General features: G+C 48.8%; 1 protein-coding gene across 1 annotated transcript in view; it reads right to left on the reverse strand.

The window, feature by feature from the left end:
• MAP3K7CL (MAP3K7 C-terminal like) overlaps window positions 1-18464 on the reverse strand; it is a 75139-nt gene that overhangs the window by 36951 nt on the left and 19724 nt on the right. The window lies entirely within an intron of this gene.

The following is an 18464-nucleotide window of genomic DNA, read 5'->3' on the forward strand; positions in this document are numbered from 1 at the left end:
TCTCAGGACCCCGTTCTGTGTACCTTCCTCTGGCCTCTTTCTGCACCTCACACCCAGCGCCACTTCTATCCGGTACCCTTGGGCCTTAGCGGGCGACGTATGTTCCGTCCCCTGGTCCTATGTGGACACCTTCTTAGGGCCACTGGTGTGGATTATGGTTACAGCACGTTAGACACTGTAACCGCTGGTTCCTAGCTGAGCCTTCAATGTTTTTCCACTAGTTGAGGGATCCGGTTCCCTATTCTGGCCTCGACCCCTCTACCTCCTGGTAGCAGCGGGCGTACGGGTGGCCTTCTGCCCAGCCCGTACCCCAAGGGTCCCTTCTGGATTTCTGGAGTCTTCCTGCCCCTTCTCTCTCTCCCAGGCTCAGGCCTTCTGGATAGGCCCGCCCGTGGAGCAGAGCTCCTACAGAGCCCCTGCTCCTGTCTGCCCCTCAGTCTGACTGACTGGCTGAACTGAACTGCGCACTGTCCTAAGATGGCTACTCTCTTTTATATCTCTCACTATGTGCTCCCCTTAACTACTTCCTCCACCCATCCACTACATAGTTCCCCCTAACTGGGTGGTTCCCCCCACTCCAGCCAGGGATCAGGGACAGTTGTGCTCTCCCTTAGGAGCATTGTCGCCCTGTCCCCCGGAAATGTGGTGTAGTGAATGCAGTGTTAGGGTCCTGAGCCATACTCCTTCCTTACCTGAGAGTGAGATACCACACCTCTGGGTGAGATGCAATACCTCTGTGGCGACCGAACCCTCAGGGGCGCCACACACCCCCCTGGTAAAACACAGCACGTCCGCGGGCTGGAATAGAGCAAAAAGCAATTTTTGAGACATGCAAAAACTTTTTAAGATGCATCACGTTATATAATTGTAAACTCTATATCTTTTCCCTTTATGGGAGACACTTTCCATATAAAACACTTTTCTTTTTCAACACATTTTTCATCATTATTCATCACTTTAGACATTTCCTCTATATAAAACATTTTCAAGTAAACTTGGTTTCACTGGCCACGGTGCGGTTTGTGACCAGGTGTCCATTATCTGTAAGGTGCAAACCTGCAAACAAGTAACGTGAACATGAGGGACCCGTCCCAAACCCTCAATGGAGGCCCTGGGGTGGCTGCAGGGCTTAGACGATCCAGGCACTGGACCTAGTCTTTGGCCACCTCCAACGGGTTTACGTTCTGAGGTCAGTTGTTGTAGTTCCTTATAAAACCAATATGGGGCACCTCAAGAGGTGCAACTATTTACAAGAGTGGCTGCTCCCAGTCCTCATCCGGTTAGTCTCTTTTTGGACCCTTTTACGGGTAACGGGTCAACAGGTAACAACAAACGGATGGTGATAAACTTGCAGTGTCTATTCTGCTACACGGGTGGCTGTTCAAAGTTCCTAATTATACCGCTCCCTCCGGGGAAGCTCTGGATCTCGAGGAGCTTACCCAGCCTGGTCATCAGTTTCACAGAAGTGGAACTCACTCTCCTCCTCCACTCTGTGAACATTAAGGGCGTACCAGCCCCTGACTCCTCGATGACGGATGAAGGTCACGATGTCTCCGGGGTAGAGGTCCCTATCAGGGTGACCCGCTCTAAGATGGGACTCCACGTCCCTCCGATTGACAAACAAGTCTATGTCCCTGTGCGGGTCCCGGATGAACCCCCATCCGGCCTCTAAATTAAATTTGATAACGGTCCCTTCCTCTCTGGGACCATGGGCGGCCTTGTTGGACTGGCGGGCCCGGGACTTCTCCTGCAGGTTCTGGGCCTCTAATCTCTCCCACCGCTTGCGCCGTGAGCTGCGCTCTTTTTCATACTGGGCCAGCTGCTGCTGGCAGAACTCCCGGCGGCGGGCTGTGGCTGCCCTGGTCTCCTGGGAGAACCCCATGAGGTCCTCCCAAGAGTGGTCCCACTCAAACTGGTCCTCATCTTCCGGTACCTGGGAAGCGGCGGCAGGCTGTGGAGCGGGCAGGAGTGAGGGCTGCTGGTCCTCCACCTCCGCGGACCAGTCCCAGTGACATCGGTACACCCACTCAGCGGGCGGGGGAGACGGCTCCTGCAGGGGACCCAGAAGCTGTTCGGGATCGCTGGTGCCCAGAGGTAGCGGCGTTGAGGTCTGAGGGACGTGCAGGATTGGCGCGCATGGGATTGGTGGGGCCTGCGGTGGGGCCTGGAGAGGGGCTGCTACTGATGACGCCCGGGGTCAGAGGGCGCGGCTGCAGGCCTTGGATCGGGCCGCCGCTGGTGGCGCTTGAGGGCCTGGTTGCAGGCCTTGCTGCGGCGGCAGGGGCGGGCTGATGTTGGCGGCGCCCGGGACCGGAGGGCGTGGCTGCAGGCCTAGCTGCGGGGGCAGGAGCGGGCTGGCGGTTGTAGCGCCCAGTAGCGGCGGCTCCACCAGGGGGCCCAGGAGCAGGTCGACGCTGGCAGCGCCCGGGACAGGGAGACTCCTCCTACCTGCTCCCACGGCCGCTCCTGCGTCACGTGTCGCCTCCTGGCGCTGGTCGGGATCCGCCGAGGCTAGGGCACCGCCGGTGCCTGGTAGCGTCATCGGCTGCCGGTTCGCCATCCTCCGCTCCATCTCCCGCTTCCACTCGGTGATGGCCTCCCGCTGGGCTCTCTCCATTCTCCGGCCCAGGTCCTCCATTCCCGAGCGGAGGAACTCGGAGTCCTCCTGGGGCAGCTTTGCTATTAGCTCCTCCAGGGTGCAGGGTGCTGCGGTCTGCAGCAGGTCACTGGCTGGGGCCCCGGCACGGCTTCCCTCCATGTTCCTCTCTGAGTGCGGTCTGTCCAGACTGATCCAAACCACACCCTGTCTCCTAGATTTCTTCTCTCCTCTCCCCTTTTGGGGGCGGTCCCAGGGCAGTTGGCTGCGGTCCCATAGCAATTTGCTGTCGGTCACCTTCAGGGTCAGCCCCCCCACCTTGATGGACACACTGGCATACATGACCATTGCTGCTTGGGGCGGGCTCCACGTTTGGCGCCATTCTGGAACCTTGCCCACGATGGGAGGTGGTTCCTTTCTGTCTTTTAGCACGCACATAATGGCGCCCGTTCTTCTGGGGCGGGCGCCACATTCAATACAGTGAAACAGTCTCTAGGCGTGCACTACCCGGTGATAACGGGTTGGTTTCGAATCCTGCCGACTACGCCAAAGTTGACGCGCCCCCTGGGCCGTGGGGACACCCGGAGCCGGGCCTTGTAGATGCTGGGGGTTGTGGTCACCGTGGTGGCGACCCGGTCCGTGACCCAGAGCGGTCAAACCAAGGGCGTATTGTCTGTATTTAGGTTACCATCTGACTACACCACCTGTGGATTGCGGTTATTGTTAACCGCCGCTGTGGAGCAGTCCGCTGAAGCTGGTGGAGTGCGCAGCAAGTGTAATATGACTCCCCACAGGAAGAGTGTAGCTTCAGGGCAGCGCATGTAAATGATGGTGGTTGTGCAGGGCGTCCCAGTACAGTTAGTGCTGGCGCGGTAAGAAACATGGAGACAAGATGGTGCAGTCCCAGGGTCTCTACTCACAGTTATCTACTTCCAAGTTACAGACGTCCAGGCAACTTCCCACGTCGTGCTGTGCGTACTCAGTGAGGGGCTCAGTCCACCCTCAGATAACTCCAGAGCACTTCTCAGGACCCCGTTCTGTGTACCTTCCTCTGGCCTCTTCCTGCACCTCACACCCAGCGCCACTTCTATCCGGTACCCTCGGGCCTTAGCGGGCGACGTATGTTCCGTCCCCTGGTCCTATGTGGACACCTTCTTAGGGCCACTGGTGTGGATTATGGTTACAGCACGTTAGACACTGTAACCGCTGGTTCCTAGCTGAGCCTTCAATGTTTTTCCACTAGTTGAGGGATCCGGTTCCCTATTCTGGCCTCGACCCCTCTACCTCCTGGTAGCAGCGGGCGTACGGGTGGCCTTCTGCCCGGCTCGTACCCCAAGGGTCCCTTCTGGATTTCTGGAGCCTTCCTGCCCCTTCTCTCTCTCCCAGGCTCAGGCCTTCTGGATAGGCCCGCCCGTGGAGCAGAGCTCCTACAGAGCCCCTGCTCCTGTCTGCCCCTCAGTCTGACTGACTGGCTGAACTAAGATGGCTACTCTCTTTTATATCTCTCACTATGTTCTCCCCTTAACTACTTCCTCCATCCATCCACTACATAGTTCCCCCTAACTAGGTGGTTCCCCCCACTCCAGCCAGGGATCAGGGACAGTTGTGCTCTCCCTTAGGAGCATTGTCGCCCTGTCCCCCGGAAATGTGGTGTAGTGAATGCAGTGTTAGGGTCCTGAGCCATACTCCTTCCTTACCTGAGAGTGAGATACCACACCTCTGGGTGAGATGCAATACCTCTGTGGTGACCGAACCCTCAGGGGCCCCACATCACCCAATCCACGTTGGGATGAGATGAGGCTGGGCTGTGTGTAATCACCCTGTATGGTTCCTTGCTCCATCTCATCGTGCTCCGCCTGCAATGTATCCTCTTTGATTGTGAGCAGAGAGAATTTCAGAAGACAGAAGCGGGATGGTGATGCTAATTATGGCATCATCGCCGCTCACCATCTTGGTGGAGTCCTCAAAGTTTTGGAGGATGGTACATATGTCTGACATCCATGTCCACTCCTGAGGTCTTATGTGTGGAGTCTGAACTGAATACCGACGGCCTTGTTGATGCTGGTACTCAACAACTGCCCTCTTCTGCTCACAAATCCTTCCCAACATCTGCAGTGTAGAGTTCCAACGCGTGGGGACATCACACACCAGTCTGTGAGCCGGAAGCAGCAAACACTGCTGAAACACTGAAAGGGGGCCGGAAGCTGTAGCTGACTTTCTAAAATGGGCACACAGGCGGCGTACTTTAACAAGCAGATCCGGCAGCTCCGGGTAGGATTTGAGAAACTGCTGAACCACGAGGTTAAGCACATGGGCCAGGCATGGTACGTATGTGAGCTCGCCTCGCCTCAGAGACGCCACAAGGTTCCGGCCATTGTCACACACGACCATTCCTGGCTGTAGGTTCAGCGGTGTGAGCCACAGATCTGCCTGCTCTTTCAGAGCTGTCTACAACTCTTCAGCATTGTGCGGTTTTTCAGCTAAGCATATTAGCTTCAGCACAGCCTGTTGCCGCTTGGCCGAGGCAGTGCTGCAGTGCTTCCAGCTTGTGACTGATGTGGTCATTTCGGAGATGGAGGCTGAAGAGGAGGACGAGGCTGAGGAGGATGAGGTGCAGGAGCTGTAGACCGTGGTGGCAACTCTGATTGACCTAGGGCCCGCAATCCTTGGCGTCGGGAGGACGCGTTCCGTCCCAAGGTCCGACTGGCTCCCGGCTTCCACTATGTTAACTCAGCGTGCCGTCAGCGAGAAGTACCGTCCCTGCCCACAAGCACTTGTCCACGTGTCCGTGGTTAGGTGGACTTTACCGGTAACTGCGTTGTTGAGAGCACGGCTAATGTTTTGGGACACGTGCTTGTGTAATGCGGGGACGGCACACCGGGAGAAATAGTGGCAGTTGGGGACCGAGTACCGAGGGACGGCCGCCGCCATCAGGTTGCTGAATGCTTCCGTCTCCACGAGCCTAAAAGGCAACATTTCGAGTGCAAGCAGTTGTGAAATGTGAGAATTTAGTGGTGTGGCCTGTGGGGCGTTGGCTGCATATTTGCGCTTGCGTTCCAAGGACTGGGGTATGGACAACTGAACGCTGCGCTGGGACAAGGACATGGACGTGCTTCCTGATGCTGCTACTTGAGATTGTGCAACGACAGGTGCAGGGCAGGAGGCGTCTTCGCATACACCATGGACAGGGGATTGGCTTGCATGCACAACAGCGGAAGAAGCAATGGTGCCACCCGCAGACACTGTATCTGGACACTGGGGTTTGGCCCACAAAGTCGGGTGCTTTGCTGCCATGTGCCTGATCATGCTGGTGGTGGTCAGGCCGGTCATTTTGCCACCCCTGCTGATGCTGGCCTGGCAGGTGGTGCAAATGGCCTTTTTGGGGTTATCAGCAGAGTCTTTAAAAAACAACCAGACTCGGGAAGACCTAACAGTTGTACTGGCAACTTCCTTTGTGTTGGTGTTACGGGGAACGGTTGCCTGCCTTCTGTCTGCGGCCACCACACTGCTTCTTCCTGCCTGTTGGGGTGCTCTGCCTCCCTCCCCCTGTGTGCTGCTGTCCTCACTCTGCATGTCCTCCTGCCAGGTTGGGTCAGTTACTATATCATCCACCACCTCATCTTCCACTTCCGCACCCTGGTCCTCCTCCTGACTTTCTGGCAATTGTGTCTCATCATCGTCCACCTCTTGTGACACTTTCCCACCATCGCCTTTGTGTGACCATGGCTGCTCAAATATTTGGGCATCGCTGCACGCGATCTCCTATTGCCCCACTTCAAGTGGACTGGGCGAGAGGCCCGAATCTATAAATGGAAAAGTGAACAGCTCTTCAGAGTGTCCAAGTGTGGGATCAGTTGTCTCTGGGTACTCGGCATGGTGGGAGGAAGGAGGATCAGGGTGAGGAATATGCAGTCCAGACTCACGGCTACTGAGACTTGACCATGTGGAAGACAGGGTGGTGGTGGCTAAGTGACTGGAGGCATTATCCGCTATCCAACCAACAACCTTTTGACACTGTTCTGGGTTCAATAGTGGTGTGCTGCGGTCCCCTAGAAATTGGGACAGGAAGGTCAGGCGAGAAGATGTGGGTGTTTGTTGTGGCACAATTTCGGCTTGCCCACGGTCTTGTCCTCGGCCTCTGCATGCACCATTACCATCACGTCCAGTTCCCCGTCCCTTGCCACGTGCCTTGCCCATTTTAAATGGAGGACAGTATCTGCCACGCTCACTACAAATGACTGAGTTTGGAGCAAACTTATATGTGATTCGTGTGATAGAGAAAACAGAGTTTTAAATACCTGGCCTGTAGGTAAGAAGTTTGAACAGCAAACTGTGGTGAATTGCTTCAATGACACACTAAAGGAAATTTTTAATGGAGGCCAGAAATGGCAGTATTTTCTGACAACGTATATGTGATCCGTTTGACGGAGAAAACACAGTTTTAAATAGCTGGATTTCTAGCGCTCTAATATGGAAAGGACCTGGCTGTATTCTGCAGTGCCAACAAGCAAATGGCGCAGAAAAAATGGTGCTCTCAGGATTGCTTTTTAAGCAAATAATGAGGATTAAGATCTAAAGAAAAGTATTCCTGGCCCCTGAGACCTCGGCCTTTGTATAGAAATATCTAACAGCAGCAGAAGGCAGAATTGGAATGGAGCCTCTTGTGCTATATGCACTGCAGTCTGCTATATACCCTGCCTGCCTATACACCCTGCCTGCCTGATATCTCTGCAGATAGGTTAGTCCTCAGAAGGACTGTGTGTAATGTACGGTTTTTCTCCCTACACTACCTAATACACAATCAAATCTCTCCCTGACACAGCAGCAGCTCTCCCTACACTGTCTGATCCAGAGTGACTGTGACGAGCATGGCGGCGCCAGGTTTGATATAGACCTGATGACGCTATGCGGCCAGCCAATCACTGTAATGCCTACAACCAACATGGCTACGGCATTACAGTGCATGGCAGGCAATCCCTGCATGTTCATTGGCTCTCTAAAGAGCGCCAAACATGCAGGGAGGGGACCCGAGCACCGAGCAGTAGCAGCATGCTCGCTCATCACTAGTCCTGGAGTTCCCTCCTAAAATGGAGCCATGGTCAATCCACCAGTGCATTGACTGGTAGAGATAGTCAGGTACTGCAAGCTTTAAAGGGGTTATCCATCCCCCTTTTTTTTTTACAAATGAACCTAGCATGGACTAAAAATAATTTTAAAAAATTATCAACTGATTTACCGATCTCCACCGGTCTCCTTGCTTCCTCTTCCAGCAGGAACGGCACATGACCACCACAGCCAATTCCCACCAGAAGAGGAAGCAAAGAGACTGGCAGTGTACTCAAGACGCTGTACAGAGGAGAAGTGGGGGATTCGTAGATGAATACATACTATTTTTTACTTTTAAACCATGGTTGTGGTGGTAATGTAGTTCAGTATAAATAAAGTTATGAAAGTTCACATTACAATGTTTTTTTCTTTCGCTGTGTTACACAGGTTAAGATGAGACCACTATTATATCAATTGTTTGTTTCTGGTCCATTGCATGCAGAGAACATACATCACCATAAGGAAGAAAAATGCACCACGACAGGTGAAGGACACATGTTAGTATCAAGTGTTCAGTGAACCAAGCAAAAATGTGAGACATTGTGGAAGCTCATCTAATGGAAATTATATGTGACATGAAATATATTGAAAAGATAAAACTTAAAAATATGCAATCTGAAAGACCATGTACTTTTTTAAGGGGTTGTTTAAGACAATCTATCTGAAGAACCCTATAATCTGAGGGACCCTTGAGTTTGTAGAACCCTGTCATCTCTCTGAGGGTTTACAGTATTTCATATCATATATCTGAGAAAATCTATAATCCAATGAACCCTGTCCTATAAGGGTTTATTTCACATAAAATATCTAAGGAAGCATTTAATTTCATTTTTTCTTTAAAAGGAACCTGCCATGTAAAAAAAACGCTATTAACCTGAAGGTATGGGGTTAATCTGCAGGTTAATCACATTTTAAAGCCATACAGCCATTGCTTCCTTTCTGAGACCTGCCGTGCGCCCAAACTGTAGTTTTCCCCAACATATGGGGTATCTACGTACACAGGAGAAATTGCACAACAAATTGTAGAGTACATTTTCTCCTGTTACCCTTGTGAAAATAAAAAAAATGGGGCTAAAAGAGAATTTTTGGGGGAAAAATTGTTTTTTTATTTTCCCAGCTCAACGTTACAAACTTCTGTGAAGGGCCTGGGGGTTCAAGGTGCTCACCATACATGTAGATACATTCCTTGAGGGGTCTAGCTTCCAAAATGGGGTCACTTGTGGGGGGTTTCCATTGTTTAGGCACATTAGGGTCTCTCCAAACTTGGTGTCCGCTAATGATTCCAGCAAATTTTACATTCAAAAAGTCAAATGGCACTCCTTCCGTTCCGTGCCCTGCCATGCACCCAAACAGTACTTTTCCCACACATATAGGGTATTGGCGTGCTCAGGAGAAATTGCACAACAAATTTTGGGGTCCATTTTCTCCTGTTACCCTTGTGAAAAGGAAAAAAAAAAAAAGGTCTAAAGTAAAATTTTTGTGAAAAAAAGTTAAATGTTCATTTTTTTCCTTCCATATTGCTTCAGTTCCTGTGAAGCACCTGAAGGGTTAATACATTTCTTGAATGTGGTTTTAAGTACCTTGAGGGGTGCAGTTTTTAGCATGGTGTCACTTTTGGGTATTGTCTGTCATATAGAATGAACTGATGTAAAGTAGACACGTGGGAAATGTTATTTATTAACTATTTTGTGTGACACAACGCTCTGATTTAAGGGCATAAAAATTAAAAGCTTAAAAATTGCAAAATTTTCCAAATTTTTGCCAAACTTCAGTTTTTTTTTTCACAAATAAACGCAAGTGATATCAAAGAAATGTTACCACTGTCGTGAAGTACAATATGTCACAAACAAAACAGTCTCAGAATCAGTGGGATCTGTTGAAGCGTTCCAGAGTTATTACCTCATAAAGTGACAGTGGTCAGTGTAAAATTGTAAAATTTGGCCTGGTCATGAAAGGGAAAACAGGCTTGGGAGTAAAGGGGTTAAAGAGGACTTCTACCCAGGTAAAAAGTTAACCGTTTTTGCTTTCATCTAATTCTTGATGCTTCTATGTGTATGCCTTATTTTGTTTTTCTAAAATCCGACTTACAGTTCCAGCGATATTAGACTTTTCATTTAGGGATAATATTATGGGACGCCCACATCTCTGGAATTGTAGAACGGATTTAGAAAAAAACAGCAGAAAACTCAGGGGAGCAGCAGGAATAAAATAAGCGCAATGGCTGGTCACTTTTGACCTAGATACAGTTCTTCTTCTGTGACCCTTTTCATATACTGTATTTGGGAGCCATGTATTTTCTTGGAGGGGCTATTTTTTACCATCCATTTGAGAAAATATTAATAATGTGAGGGATCCTCTTAAGTACTGTATTCAAGGAGCATTGTCATTTGTCGTGTAATCTGTCTGAGGAACACTACAATTTGAAAGATCTTACAATTTCAAAGTAATCTCTATGAGGCTCTATTTTATATAATACATCCAGGAAAAAACGACGGTATATTCTAAAAGACCCTTTCAGGCACATGATTTATGATGACTCATGCCATGTCTCTGATGGGTTATGTCATATCTATCCAATAAAATTTACCGTTTAATCTGAGGGACACTTCATGTACTTTATTTGAGGAACCCCCGTTACCTACAAATTTCCAAACAACTGAGAAAAACTATAATTTCAGTATCCTTTGAGGTAATGATCAAGTTAAACAACCTTGGCCTATGAGCGTCTGTTTCCTATAAATAATATCTGAGGAAACCAATCATTTTTTCATGCTATTTAGGGACTATTTCTTATCATCTACCTGGAGAAGCTTATAACTTATATGGTCCTAAATTACAGTATATTAATTGAAGAAAACCTATATTCTGAGGGACCATTTCATCTACTGTATTTGATGAACCATATTTTCTCTCGGAAGAGCTATTTTATGACATCCATTTTAGAAAACTGCAAAGTGACAGACTTTGTCATCTCTCTGAGGGTCCATATCATAAAATCTGTTTGAGGAACCTTAAAGCCCCGCCATACATTTTAGGTAGCTGCCTCCCAAACAATGGATCTGACCAATCGTTTGGTCGACGGCTATTTCCTGTGACTCCCCCATGCATATAAAGAAGCTCTCGCTTGGCCGAGCATTCCTCTGTTCTCTATGAGAGTGCCACTGCCAGACAAGTCTGGTGGTGGCTTATCTCTTGGAGAACAACAACAAAAAATCGACAGTCCAAAATCGGATGTGCTGGATTCTTCTGTCCCCGACATCGTCTGTGAGATGTGTGTCGGTTCACCAGAGTGATATAATTGTGTAAATCTGTATCCACACCTGTACAACACTGTGCTTGTTGTAAGAATGTATATATATATGTAAGGTTTTAACTCTGTGAATGATTTAAAATGTATTGTATTACATGATTAGATAAGGAGAATAAGCAGTTAATATATTGATGATAGGGTAGTAATGGTGAAATCTGCCCAACAACCACAGGGGAGTTGGTGATTGGTCTAGCTCCAGTGTGGGAGGGGCTTCTCAGTGACAGTTGAAAAAGGGACGTGACAGGAATAAGCGGAGCGGCCATCTTAGGGGGAGTGTGGAATATGTCCTGAACTGAAGAGGACGCGCTGGAAGTGAATTCAGCGGCATCTGCTTGTGAAAATACCCCATTGGCTCCAGAGGAACGGGATATTGAAGCTGAGATTGCTTACGACCGGATCCTGTCTAAATCTGAGGAAATTCCTGTCCAGAGACAATAACGGCCAGGATCTATGGTGAAGAGGTGTTGGACATCACTGAGAAATTAAGCATCAATGGTACCGCTCACATGTTAAAGGGGCCCCACAGTGAGTAATTGTTCACACATGACATTTTGGCGCCAGAATATTCAAGGCTAAAGTATAGCCTGTAGTTAGTTAGTTAGGTATATTGACTTCTTCACGCAACGTTTGTGGCTAGTATCAGTGACCAGAACTTTTGGATTCGCTACCACGGTTTATGCTGATTTAATAACTATTCCCGATCCACTTTGAAGTGCCGACACGGCACAATACGGGCTCCGGATCATATCTGAACTCCTGTTTGGTACAGGAGGAAGTTTCTGCACAGCATCCTAATACTGTTCCTCTGTAATATACTACAGGTAGGGAAAGGGAAATTAGGTTGGGGAAATAGGGGAAATATTGGTAAGATTGTAAAACCTAAGTGTTATACCGCTGGCTAGCCTGTACGTTACATGCATATAATTAATCTAATTCTTAAGGTGTAAAACGGTAAAAGGCGGATGGTTTAGACAGGTACGCCAGCAGGCAAATTTATAAAAAAGAGAGTAAATACAGATTGCTTAGGTGCCACGCTGTATAGTACTGATTTAAATGTTTTCTTTTTGTTTGGTCTGGATAAAAATATACAGTAAAATAGTTTAGTTTAAGATCAAACTGTGTAAGAGTTTGTTTTCTCGCCCGTGACTCTGTCGTGTCCTCAAGAATACTCCTGGTACATAACTTACACATCTGTCAAGAGACCCGATACACATTAAACTGTTGGCGGCTGAACTCATGGATATCGGCCAACGTTAGTTAGTCTATTGTGTATAGGGGCCTTTACATGAGAAAAGACCCTCTCAGACGCTGAACTTTGCAATCTCTATGAGAGACTATTTGCTGTAGTCTATCTATCTAGACCATTATCTGATAGACCCATTTAGGTACCAATTTTGAGGAATCTTGACAACTTTCTGAGGGTCTACTTGATATAAAAAGAAGAAGCCTATAATGTAAGGTACCGTCACAGATGTTGTATTTTTGGTACTCTGTATTCAATGACGTTGTGATCTCTATAAGGATCTATGTCACGGGTGTGTCAGAGGTGGCAGACAGTTGCCCTGCAGTGGGTTGCAGGAGATCTCTACATTTGGCATTGCAAACTGTTTCTTAGATAAGAGGCTGTCTTTAGGACCGAGCGGCTACCTCTCTCATGCTAATTAGCTCTCTGGCCTGGGTGTATATATACCTGGTGTGTCTGAGAGGGAGTCACCGGCTACATCCATTTCTACTTGTGAAGCTTAGCAGGAGCAGTACTTCGTCCTCTCTGAAGCTTGAGGCCGTGTGCTTATTTGGAGTTTATCTAAAGCTAAGCCATTTCCCCTGTTTTGTCCACCCTTGTTGTGTATATAGAGTTTAGTGGAGGTTGACTAGTGCTCATCTCCTTCCATCCCTAGCCGTAGCCATACGCCAGGGAGAGTAGGGCGATGCACTCATGCGGCGATTGCTGAGTAGGCAATATAGGGACGATAGTTGAGACAGGGTGACGCTAGACCAGACTAGGAGGTCTCCACTTCCCCTCTTTCCTTAGTGTCTGGGCTCCCTTTCCCTTTTCCCTCTGAGTTGCACTAAGTCTTCCCCACACCTGGCGTGACATTCTATTTCTCATTATCTGAAGGAACCTACATTCAAGTACTGCTATTGAGTAACCCTGTCACTTCTCTGAGGGTTTATGTCACATTAGCTATCAGAAAAAACATATGAACGCTTGGGTCATGTGTTTTCGATAGGGAGAGTGGAGAAAGCCATTGTCAGACACCTTTTCAGAGGCCGTTCTCCCTAAGAACAAAAGAATTGAGGAGATTGAGTTTAAACAGCCCGATCAATATCTACAGTGGTATCATATGAAGGGGGTGAGGTTGGAGGCCCCAATACATGTAAACATCCAATATCAGTGGGTTCAACAGACTGTTTATACACTGTTAGAGATACCCTGTAATCCCTATGATAATCTATTCTATATAATCTATCTGATAACTTGAAGCAGGGTCTGTACCAGCACCTGGCAAACCAGGGCAAATGCAGGGGACTTTGGTTCCTGGGGAGCCCATTCTGCCCAGAATTGAATTTGCGTCATCCTTCGTACATGTATGGTGGATGTGTGCACTTCATGTTGGAGTGGGCTCAGGAGCTAAGCGTGTTCCATACAGAAAAGGTGCTGGCTGGTCTAATACAGCTGGCATCCAAATCTAACTGCTGGGACTGCAGCAATTTCTGGTTTCAGCAGCTTAACCTCATAGATGCCATTGTCAATAGTGAAAGCGGCATTTAGGAGGTTGCAAATGGGGGAAGGTATCCTTTCCAATGCCCTACTGAAGGACCCCATGTCTGCTGTGTTTGTACAGCTTTGAGGTACACTCTGGTCTTCATGAAAGTTGGACACTTTACAATACACTACAATTGTAAAGCGTTCCATTGCATTGTACAAGCAGGTTCAAATACCCGAAGGAGAATTCAATGAATGTAAAAAAAAATTTGTAAAAAAAGTTCACATCACGCTCCAGTTTCCTGAATGTTAAAAAAAATTAAAAAGCTAAACAAAATAACATAATTAGTATCACCGTGTGCATAACAGTTCAAACTAATAAAATATCAAACTATATGTCCAATATGGGAAACTCAGAAATTCAAATGGAATGGCCGGTCCGTTCCTCCATTGCTGAGTAATCAGCATTTGAATTGAGTTGCAAATAAGGTTGAAGAGCTATAGTAGATCTGAAGATTCTGCCACTCCAGCTCTATTCCCCGCCCCAGCGCCACCTGCACCTGCACGACTGTCAGCCTCTATGCTATGTGACTTCAGGTGAAGAAGCCGGCAGTCAAGCAGTAGAAGGGCAGGAATAGAGCTAGAGTGGCAGAGGCTTCAGACCTACACATAGCTCTTCAGCCTCATTGCATATTAATTTCTCTGTTAACGGAGGAACAGATTGGCTATGTAGAGGTATTGCTAAATACACATATAGTTTGGGGGTGAAATGCTGCTTACAAATTCCCTTAAAAAATGGAATAAAAAGAAATCAAAAATTTGTTTAGATCCTAAAATGGTAATGGTAAAAGTTGCAGCTCGTGCCACAAAAAGAAAACCAAATGAAAACACCCTTACACAACTCTTTTGATCAAAAAATAAAAAAAAGTTCTTGGAAGTCTAGGTTGAAAAATTAAGTGCAGAGGTGCCCACTTCGATTGTGTTGCCCAAGGGCCTGAATAAACCTGGAGCTAGCACTTATCGGAAGGACCCTTTAAAGTAGTGGTTTTGAGTAGAATTATCATCTATCTACACTGCTCAAAAAAATAAAGGGAACACTTAAACAACAGAATATAACTCCAAGTAAATCAAACTTCTGTGAAATCAAACTTTCCACTTAGAAGGCAACACTGATTGACAATCAATTTCACATGCTGTTGTGCAAATGGAATAGACAATAGATGGAAATTATTGGCAATTATCAAGACACCCTCAATAAAGGAGTGGTTCTGCAGGTGGGGACCACAGACCACATCTCAGTACCAATGCTTTCTGGCTGATGTTTTGGTCACTTTTGAATGTTGGTTGTGCTTTCACACCCGTGGTAGCATGAGACAGACTCTAGAACCCACATAAGTTGCTCAGGTAGTGCAGCTCATCTAGGATAGCACATCAATGCAAGCTGTGGCAAGAAGGTTTGCTGTGTCTGTCAGCGTAGTGTCCAGAGGCTGGAGACGCTACCAGGAGACAGGCCAGTACACCAGGAGACGTGGAGGGGGCCGTAGGAGGGCAAAAACCCAGCAGCAGGACCGCTACCTCCGCCTTTGTGCAAGGAGGAACAGGAGGAGCACTGCCAGAGCCCTGCAAAATGACCTCCAGCAGGCCACAAATGTGCATGAGTCTACACAAATTGTTAGAAACCGACTCCATGAGGGTGGTATGAGGGCCCGACGTCCACAGATGGGGCTTGTGTTCACAGCCCAACACCGTGCAGGACGCTTTGCATTTGCCACAGAACACCAGGATTGGCAAAGTCGCCACTGGCGCCCTGTGCTCTTCACAGATGAAAGCAGGTTCACACTGAGCACATGTGACAGACGTGACAGAGTCTGGAGACGCCGTGGAGAGCGATCTGCTGCCTGCAACATCCTTCAGCATGACCGGTTTGGCAGTGGGTCAGTAATGGTGTGGGGTGGCATTTCTTTGGAGGGCCGCACAGCCCTCCATGTCCTCGCCAGAGGTAGCCTGACTGCCATTAGGTATCGAGATGAGATCTTCAGACCCCTTGTGAGACCATATACTGGTGCGGTTGGCCCTGGGTTCCTCCTAATGCAGGACAATGCCAGACCTCATGTGGCTGGAGTGTGTCAGCAGGTCCTGCAAGATGAAGGTGTAGCGCCCCTAGGGTTCGGTTGCTACAGGGGTATTGCACCTCAACCACAGGTGTGATATTTCACTCCCAGGTAAGGATGGAGTATGGACCAGGGCTCAGATAGCTGCATACACCACACACACCCCATTTCCAGGGGACAGCTCTACGGTGCTCCCATTTATATATATATGCAGGCACATCTGACCATGTCCCTGGCTGGAGTGGAGAGGAAAACCCAGTGGTGTAGGAGCAGAAGGGGACGGTTTCTGGTGCATAGGAAGGAGCTCATTGGTTGCAGGTCACCTGAGCTCAGACACAGAGAAGCAGATAAAAGGTGGGGGCCATCTTAGGAGGGAAGTCAGTGTTCTGTGAGAGGAGAAGGCAGGGAGCAGAGCTGCTGCATGGGCTCTGCTCCCTGGGCAGGCCTAGCACAAAGGCCGGAGCCTGAAGGGAGAAGAGAAGAAGGAGAAGGAAGGAAGAAAGGTGGAGAGAAAGAGGAGTAGAAAGGCTCCAGAAACAAGAAGGCAGAAGGGACCCTAAGGACCCACGAGATAACGGGTGAAGGGTCGGGCAGAATAAGGGTACCTGATTCCCAAGTTGGTGGAGGTAAATCATCCCTCAGCCAAAGACCGGAGGTCGTGATCCTCTATTGGTGCGACCCCCTGCTACACCCGCTAGGAAGGCACCACATAGGGTCAGGGAAACCGGCGACAGGTTTCACCAAGAGAAGGCCCGAGGCAGCTGGACAGAAGTGTGGTCACTGGTGGGGCACGAGAGGCCGGAGAAAGGACAGAAGGGGATCCTGTGCCATACTCCTGAATTGCCTGGGGGTTGACCGAGCTCCTCACCTGGTGGACGCAGCACGGCTCAGGCAGTCCTTGCTGACAGAAGTGACTCGGATAACAACTGTGAGTAAAAGACCCTGGACTGCATCATTGGACTCTGTGTGATTTATACTGCACCTGCACCATCACCCCCAGCATCCTATCACGCTGCCCTGAGGCTACACTCCTCCCATGGGGAGTTATAGTATCTCTGCTGCACGCACCAACAGCCTCAGCGGTCTGCCTTGCAGCGGCGGTCATCCCTGACCGCAATCCACTGGTGGTGTAGTCGGACATTCAAAACCATACAAATAGACTGCCACAGCACTTGGTCTGACCACCCTGAGCCATGGGATCGGGTTGCCACTACTACCCCCCATCATTGCGCAGAAGCCCGGTTCCGAGTGCCCCACGGCCCAGGGGGCGAGTCAAAGGCATTGAAGCTATGGACTGGCCCGCCCATTCCCCAGACCTGAATCTGATTGAGCACATCTGGGACATCATGTCTCGCTCCATCCACCAACGTCACGTTGCACCACAGACTGTCCAGGAGTTGGCGGATGCTTTAGTCCAGGTCTGGGAGGAGATCCCACAGGAGACCATCCGCAACCTCATCAGGAGCATGCCCAGGCGTTGTAGGGAGGTCATACAGGCACGTGGAGGCCACACACAATACTGAGCCTCATCAGGAGCATGCCCAGGCATTGTAGGGAGGTCATACAGGCACGTGGAGGCCACACACAATACTGAGCCTCATCAGGAGCATGCCCAGGCATTGTAGGGAGGTCATACAGGCACGTGGAGGCCACACACAATACTGAGCCTCATCAGGAGCATGCCCAGGCGTTGTAGGGAGGTCATACAGGCACGTGGAGGCCACACACAATACTCAGCCTCATCAGGAGCATGCCCAGGCGTTGTAGGGAGGTCATACAGGCACGTGGAGGCCACACACAATACTCAGCCTCATCAGGAGCATGCCCAGGCGGTGTAGGGAGGTCATACAGGCACGTGGAGGCCACACACAATACTGAGCATCATTTTGACTTGTTTTAAGGACATTACATCAAAGTTGGATCAGCCTGTAGTGTGTTTTTCTACTTTAATTTTGGGGGTGACTCCAAATCCAGGCCTCCATTGGTTAATAAATTTGATTTCCATTGATGATTTTTGTGTGATTTTGTTGTCAGCACATTCAACTTTGTACAGAACAAAGTATTCAATGAGAATATGTCATTCATTCAGATCTAGGATGTGTTATTTCAGTGTTCCCTTTATTTTTTTGAGCAGTGTATATAATCAATATAAGGCCATGGCCGCACTATCAGTATTCGGTCAGTAGTTTTTCTCAGGAGTGGGAACCAAAACCGGGAGTGGGTGATTTCTATTCTACCTTTGCTCTGATTGTTCCTCACCTGGTTTTGTCTCCCACTCCTGAGAAAAAATACTGACCAAATACTGATAGTGGGGCCGTGGCCTAAAGAACACTATCATGTGAGAGACCCCCTTAGAGACTGCATTACCTTGTAATCTCAATGAAGATCAACCTATATCCCGGAGGACCCTCTTAAAGGGAATCTGTCACCAGGTTTTTGCCATGTAATCTGTGAGCAGCATAAAGTAGAGACCGAGACACTGATTCCAGCGATGTGTCACTTACTGGGCTGCTTGTTATAGTTTTGATAAAATCATTGTTTTATCAGCAGGAGATTATCACTAGAGGACTAGTAAACCTGCTGCCAGGGAGTCCTCTATATTTCTGAGCTCTGTATAACCCCACCCCCACCACT

The sequence above is a fragment of the Phyllobates terribilis genome, unplaced genomic scaffold, assembly GCF_046119375.1.
Source record: "Phyllobates terribilis strain yellow unplaced genomic scaffold, ASM4611937v1 Scaffold_2__4_contigs__length_985480577, whole genome shotgun sequence".
NCBI lineage: Eukaryota > Metazoa > Chordata > Amphibia > Anura > Dendrobatidae > Phyllobates > Phyllobates terribilis.